Source organism: Equus caballus, chromosome 7 (genome assembly GCF_041296265.1).
Source record: "Equus caballus isolate H_3958 breed thoroughbred chromosome 7, TB-T2T, whole genome shotgun sequence".
Lineage (NCBI taxonomy): Eukaryota > Metazoa > Chordata > Mammalia > Perissodactyla > Equidae > Equus > Equus caballus.
Window position 1 is genome coordinate 21755761 of NC_091690.1, and position 8409 is coordinate 21764169.

Consider the following 8409-nt stretch of genomic DNA (forward strand, 5'->3'; position numbering starts at 1 on the left):
AGTAGGCAGCCCTAGTGCATTTTCTCTGTTGATGAGAATGAGCTGGGTGTGGAAAGTTGGGAGGTCTGGGGCCAAGGGTGAAGGAGATATTCTCATAAGTGACCCATCTCCACTCTTCCCTTGAGTCTGACTTCATCCCTCTGAGCGACCTAAGCTCAGGCATCCTTTCATCACCTTCTCTGCTGCCACACTGCTCAGACCCCCCAGGCTGACGGTGACCCGGTCACTGCCGGAAGGAAAACTTCCAGCGCCAGTGACCTAATAGCCCATTCCTTGTGAGAAAAGGGAGGTCAAGCCCAGCTGAGCGGGCGGTGCTAGCCTCTGCTGGCTCTCAGCACAAGGAGAATGTTGGTAACTGCGCATTTCCAAAGTTCTAAGTATAATTTTTCTTCACTGATGCTGTTCCCTCTGACCTATAACTCAGCACATGGTGGGAGGGGGAGCGGGGTGCAAGGAGAAGCAGGAACAAGAGTCATTTTGTTGTTTCAAGCCCAAGGGAGCTCTGGAAATCTCTCTGACTCTAACTCATTCCAAACTTTAATAAGCAAACCCAATGAGCTACAGTCCCCATATTTTGAGTCTACATCTAGACTTCGACTAGTCTAATCAGCACTGGCTTTGTGTGAGGCACACTGTGCTACATGTGAACTGATGCGAGGCAAGTATAGACAGCCCTCCACACTTGAGGAAGACACAGTTTGAAGCAGCTGATGTGTTCGTGATTATTATTCTCAGTGACTACCCCGACATGCACACACATACTTAACCGCAGAGCCCATGCAGCCATTTTGTACAACATGGCCCTGCCATGCCACCTTGGACAGAGTTGATTGGCTTAAGGTTGAGTCCCTGACCCAAACTGGGCTAATCGGAGGCTTTCCCCAGGAATAGATAAGGAGGGCTCACTCTCTCTATATGGCTGGACAGGTAACTCACGAACTACAGGTGGTCATGTTTCCTGCTGGAGGACCAAGAAGCGGAGAAAGGTGAAACTCACAGAATAACCAGGAACACATCTTCCATCTGGCATCAGCCCCCACCCAAGGCCCAGAGATTTCCCTGTCATTGAGTTCTACAAGATATTTGTATAATTTCCTTATAATAGTAAATTATCCTTTAAAAAGTTAAGCTGTCTTGAGTTTATTTCTGTTATTCAGAACAAATAATAATAATAAATTACATTTATATAGTATATACTACGTGCCAAATACTGTTCTAAGTACTCTACATATATTAACTCATTTAATTTTCCCAACACCCTTATGAGTTAGTACTGTTAGGATCTCCAGTTAATGGATGATGAAAGCGAGGCATAGAGAAAGTTACTGAGTTGCCTAAAATTATGCAGACCAAATAGTATAAAATAATACAGCCCTTGTGGACTCACAGTCAGAATCTGCTTACAACTTTCCCACGCAGACTTCAAGAGATGAGAAATTAGGGCACAGTTAATATCAACATGAGACATAGGACAAAGTATCCAAATAAGCAGTTTAGAAAGGGCATGAGCAGCCAGAGTGGGCCAGAAACTCTTCCTGGAGAGGACGACCAGAATAGAGAGCCCGTCCATATGGAGAGGACAACTGGTCAACCAAGTGGAGCTGGCAGTGAACCGGGCATGGACCTGAGTAGTGAAGAGCCTGGCCTGATTGGCACCGGGGCTGTTAGTGGGTCCTAAGAGCCACACCGAGGAGGTCAGGGATGGGGGAGTCCCAGAGGTTTAGAGCTGAGAAGTGCTCAATGCCTGTCGCATTTAGGAACCCCTCCTCTGCTGGATAAGCTGGTGGAGGCAGGCAGCCCAATGGGAGGCTCTGGCAGCCTCTTAGCTAAGAGGCCGTGAGGGCCAGTGGTGGGGACAGCCGGAATGGAAAAGACTTATCCCTGATTTGGTTCCAATTCCAAACATGCTCTGGTTTGCCTCAGAGCCTCAAAGACCAGACTTTTGTTTCTTCTCTCTTTCTACTTAAAGAACCTACAGTTCAAAGTAGGGAAATATCTAGTCTATCAGTCAGTCAGTCAATTGGTCATGAGGATGGAGCCCACTGTGAGCACCGGACTGGACTGAGTTTCCCAGAGAGTTGCAAAGTCGAGGGAGGGCAGGCCCTGCCCCAGGCAAGCAAGCCTGCCTTGGGATTCTGAACTACACTCCAGATTGCATGGCTGCATCCCCAGCCCGCTTTCAGAAAATAAATACTCATCTCTGAGAAATATAGAAAGGGACAAAAAAATCCATGATGTTTCAAAACCCTTTTCTGTGGTGTTTGCATAATGTGAACCTTCATGTGCTCAGGAGGCAAAGATGGGGGGAGAAAAGATCCATGACTGAGCCTAAAGCATTAAAGTAAAAAATGGATTTCAATAAAACATGATATAAAAACAAGAAATAACTGTAAATGGAATTGAAAGCAAATGACATAAAACCCTAGCACAAGGCTGCTCATTGCAATTCTGGAAACTTTACTTCTTGCAGCTGCACAGCCATCAGTATTCAGGGATTTTTTTCTTTCCACCTCTGTGAATTTATCGCGTGTCGTGATGTATGACAGCTCTCTGGTTTCACATAGCTTCAGCTGCCCGTCTAAATCTCAGGGAACTGAGGCTGGATGAGTGTCCAGTCCTCCCCAGGGAGATCAAAGGGGAGGAAAGGACCCTCCCTTCCTCTCTTGTCTTCATCCTCCTGCCCCATCAATTAAGAGCCACAGCACCCCGTTGGGTCTCCTCTCTAAGGGGCCTCTTTTCCCAACAGCAAAACAGAAGCCGTGGTCCTAACCCAGAGAAGGTTCCTGGGGAGAGGGCAGCAGAAGGGGTGTCCCAGGACACAGCTGCCCAGTCATTGGGCTGTCAGGAAGTCAGAGCTGGGGGAGGACAGGCAGAGGGCGTGTTCCCAAGGGGCGGAAAACTCATAGTACCACTGCAAATGCAGCATGGGTCTTCTCCAACCCCGATGAGTTTCCCAGGGGGAATAAAAAGCCGCAAGCTTTGGGACCTGACCTGATGTTCAGCTCCATAAATCTTCCTAATAGAATCTTCAAGTCCTGGTTGGATATCTTCATCATCTTCCGGAACACTCTGCCCTTGCCTCTCCTAGAAATCATCCAGTTTGTGCCAGACCCATCAGCTGACTCACTTCTGACTTTCAGGGTCGAGGGAGGTTGGAGTTAGATGATCTTGTGAAATCTCTTCCCACTCCCCGAGTCTATGACAGCAACTTGGAATGGTTCATATTAAATTTGCCCCCTGAAGTTAATACTAGCAGAAAGATTCCTTTTTGGGAGGAGCCTTACACATGCAATCTTCTTTAATTCTCATCCTACACCTAAGAGGGGGTATTATCATCCCCATTTTACATATGAGGAAATTGAGGTTCAGAGAAGTTAGGGAAAACCGTTATGTGAGGAGATGCAGTGGTTAGAAGCTTGAACTAAGTTCATGAACTTGACTTTACATCTTATCTCTGCTTCTTCTGGCAGCAGAACCTTGACCAAGTGACTTAATGCCTTATAAGGAATGAGGTGGTACCGTAGGCAAAGCACTTGGCACATAATAAGTACTTGATAATTGATAACTGATCGTGGCAGTGGCTGTTCTTAGTAACTTTCCCAGGATCACACAACTACCAAGAGGGGCCATAATGGGATTTAAGCCTGGTCCCTCCATCTCCAAAATCTGTGCCCTTTCCATTAAGTTACACCCCCTTTCAAGTGTGGGCAGCCAGCGAGTGATAAAAATAATTTTATTGATCATCAATAATGTGCTAAGTATTGGGCTGGGCACTTTATGCAAATGATTCCATTCAACCTTCTCAACAACTGAGGGAGGTGCCATTATTCTCCCGTTTTATGGATGTGGAGACTTCATATTGCTTATCTTCAGCTGGTAAGTGGCAGAGCCAGAATTTGATCCCCGAATTCTCTGACTCCAAAGTCAAACTATGAGCCTCTGTGCCTATTGCCTTCCAGGTACAGTATTTTTTACCTCTGCCCCCAACACTCTGCTAAGCTCTGGGAATACTCGGAAGTTGTCATCAAGGATTTCATCATGCATGGACTGTTCCTGAGTGGGGTGGAAGCCAAGCTGAAGGTAGAGATTTTTGTGGCTTTGCCAGATTCAGGCAGCTCTGTGGGACCATTGCTCATTTGGGAAGTCAGCCTGCTCCTCAGTGTCCCCCTCCTCACTCAGTCCTCCAAACAGGGACATGGAGACGTGTTTGTCCTTCAAAGCCCCGGGTCTGCGGTGGATCAGTGGATGACTGATTTCCCCAGTCTCTGACCTTGATCCATGCCCATCTGAGAATGAAGAGAGCAGATCGTGAATCTTAACTTGAGAGATTGCTCAGCTAGGCACCCAGAGGTAAGTCCTGGGCTAGGGGGGAGGGGTGGGAGCAGAACTGGGACTCGCCTCATGAGGAAACGCTGTGTCAGAATCATATGATTCCCCAGATGAATGGTGTTGGGTGCCTGACATCGCTGTATATGGTTTGACATTACAATACAAAGCCAACCACTTAGTTACTCCAGACAGGGGACTGACTTCTCCCTCCAAGGAGTACAGAGCCACCTGCCACCAGGGCTGCTTCACTGAGAATCGAACTCTGTCTCTTCTGCTGATTTAGTGAAGATTGCACCAAGTGCCCAGCCCAGCAGGCCCAGAAGATCCCCCAAGGATGGCAGAGGTTTAGCTCCTGCCAGTGCCACCGAGGTGCCAGGCTTAGCAAGTTGTACTTGGCTTGGAAATGAGAAATGCCGCTCGCCTCTGTCAAAAGAAGAGCTTTTGAAGTCTCAGCTTTCATCTCCCGGTGCTCTCCCAACCAGAAGTGACAGGGAGGGATAAAATGCAATTTATTCACCAGCCCAGGAGTCTCATTTCCAAACACAATAGCTGTGCCAGGCAGCGGGCCTTCCCCAGAAGAGACGAAAGGAAAGAAAGAAAAGACCCAAGAAAAAAGAAAAGCGCCTGGTGAGAATCAGGCCATCAGAGGAGGGCTTTGCAGGGTGACCTGCTGGGCTACAAAGGAAGCCAGGCACTTTGTTTGGTGCCCGAGTTACCGTTGCCCCAGCCTGTCTGGAATAAGAAATGGCACCTTTAGGAAGGATGGCTCTTGTGTGATGTTAGAAATAAGGCCACAGGTTAGACATAAGCCTACGGGTTAGGAATAAGGCCATGGATTAGGAATAGGGCCATGGGTTAGGGAGAAGGCCACAGGCGCTGGGCCTGGAAGGATCCAGGCCTCAGGCAAGTAAAACCTCAGCACACTCAGCAACTTCCCCAACTCGACGGCAGGCCCTTACCCCATCCGAGGCAGCAGGAGAGTTTGGGACACACAGATATGGGCATTTCGGGGCCCATACCCACGAAGCTGGGATATTCTTCTGGAGCCACTCTCAAGGCTGGAGAGAGCAGTCACTTCCCCTCTCTGAGTCTCAGTCTGCTCCTCCACGAAAAGAAAAGAAACCCTACTTCATCCTGTTGGTTTAGGATGAAAGGAAATAACACGTGTAGAAAATACCAAAGTGGTACCCGACATTCAAGACGTTTTTAACTGTACCCTCCTCCTAGATGCCCCATCTCGTTCTCGTTCTCTGGGAAAAGTTTGAATTCATCTTCCCAGTCTCCATTTCAGCTTCTACCTGAAGCCTTCCCTGATTCTCCCAGACGCTCGGGCAAGACTTCATCCATGTGAGCATCATGTCTGTTAGAGCATCTACCACACTGGGTGGGTGTACACTGACTGTATTCATGTTTTGGCCCAACAACAAATGTTAAAATCAATATTGGAATATTGGGCCAAAGCCAAATATTACCGTCATCAAACGAACTTCCAGAATTCAGGAATAAATCTGCAATAGTACCCAAAATATTGATTATGACAAGTGTGTATCTAAAAACGTTGGTAGTTAAATTTCAGAAGTTTGGCACTATAGCTCACTGACAATCAGCCATACAATCCTTGATGGATACTCATTTTCAGCTGAGGTCAGTGTGATACCAGAATATTCAGGGGGGGCTTCGGTTGTTTCCATTACGGTTTTTTCTTTCATACTCATATTTTTTTGTTATGTCTTGACAGGAGATGGTTTATCATGAATATTGTTGCACATGATTTTTGAGGTTTTTCCCCTCACGGTATCCCGAGATTGACATCTTACTCTTAATTCCAACTCTAAAATGTGAAGAATTTGCGAATAGGAAGGACTCATGGTCTAAATGAAATTCTAAAACGAGACACTAAATATAGGTTTTAAAGGTTATTTTGTCTAATGTTATGAATGCAAATACATCAAATAATATTACAAAAGATAGGAATTATACTATAATCTAATCCCTAGGTTCAGCTTGTATTATCATTTAAATTTTGACAAATATTTCTGTTCAAAAAGGATATAAGTTTCTTCCTAAAGTTATCTAGCTAACATACTTTCTATTTCCTTTTTCTTTAACTCTTTGAAGGTTTTGAATAATGTTTTTGCACGAGAAGTTAACAGTCTCCAAAATGATCATGAGTTGTTGCACCATCTTAATCTTGGAATAATAAATATACATTTATTCCTGAACTGACTGATAGAATTTCAACATACAAAGCACATAGATTTTTTTCACCTTCAATTTTCATATATTTGATTACCTCCATACTCATATTTCAAAGGGAATATTTAAATTGAAACAAACTTTAATGGAATACTTTGTATTACTGATATTGCTATACTGACTTTATATGTTAGGAACCATGTGAACAGAGGAGAAATAAAAAAGTCGAAGGATATTAGAAATGGAGGTGAGGTGGGCTTGAACTCCCAGGCTTCCAAAGGCCTCCCCCTAAATCAGACCCACACAGTCAGGTTTGACCAGCGCTTGACTTCAGCACATGGTGTTACCTGCAGCAGCTGACTACAAGGGCCCTCCTGGCGTTGTCTCTGGAGATGGTGTCCAGGGACACAGCACTCTTCCATTCTCTTCCTGTGTCTTGGACCAGGGTTTCTTCCAGCTTCTCTCATATAATTGTGGGCCATTCCCCCCGAGGCTGCAGTGACATTTATGATGTCCTTCTTAATGTCGAGGATCTTTACGCTCCCTAGCTGTCTCTGATCTTACTCCACTTTCTCACCCATTTCCTGGAAGGTACCTTGAACAGCGGTAGAGCTCACATTTGGACATCCTCTGGTGATGCTTCTGTTTCTCTGCAGCAGAACCACCACACCATCCCCGTACACCTTTGTCTAGCCATTAAGTATCTCAATTGTTTTCAGGGACACAAAATTAAGGGCTGGAAGAACATCAATACCAAGTTCACAGCACGCATTGCAGATCATTAGCTGAGTGTGTTTGCAGTGTGCCAATCAGTCAAGACACACAGAAAGGTCTTTTGTGAAATTTTCTTTGGTTGAGAGCCTATGAGAACTTTCAGAATATAAAAAATATATATATTAACAGCTGAGTACTGGAGGGTTACATTATATGTATCTATCTTCAAGACAGCATTAAACAGGAAATGTGTGTGTGGTTATTACCTGTTTGCATGAGTCTTTGTCTTCACCAGACTGGAAACCCTTTGAGTTAAAGAGCTAAGTCTTTCTATCTTTATACAGCCAGTTTTTAAAGCAGAATCTGCTATATCACAGGAGCTTAATAAACATGAGATGAACGATTGAACGAATGAGTGAAGAAATTGTCAAAGGGAACCACAATTCCCTGTCTCCAGATCACCTCTGGGGATGGAAAAGCAGGTTCAGAATAGCCCCCTGGGCACCTGCTCCCAGTTCTGCCCTGCAGATCCAGCTGTCTGGTGAGCGGATCTGGAGCACTAAAGACCGTGGGGACCCAGGGTGGAAGGAGTGTGGCTGGACGGACACAGGAGGAAAGGAAAGAGATGCTGATTCCCTCACGCGACTGAGAGAGGAGGGAGTGCGGCAGCAGCTTGTTCCTGGCTGTTCCTGAGTCTATTTCAAATAGTTCAGCCTTAGGCCAGGACCCCACCTGGCAAGAGCCCATACATCTCTCCTTGCCAGTGGTTCATATGGAGCATGAGACTGGACCAAGCTCTGAAGCCCTAGGACCATGCAAGGGGCAGGCAGTACACTGGGCTCTAGGGGGGTTGAGAGGCCTGGAGGACTCGTGCCCCCTGATAAGCTCGCTGCCAGTGGCTCAGGTGTGTGAAGCACTCTCTCTTCCCCTCCCGCCTGCCTCTTGGCTTCTCTCCCTGCGGCTCCACCCCTCCCGCTTTGCTCTCCATCTCTCACAGTTGGCCACTCTCCTGGACTATCCTATATTTAACTTTCTAAGGCTCATTAACTACAAAAATCCCTAACTTTACCACCAGACCAATTCAGAGGAGTTATTTTTCGGCTACAGTTATTCTTCCTTTTGAGTATTAATTTCCTTTAACGCTTGCCCTATTAATCACTTTAACAATGA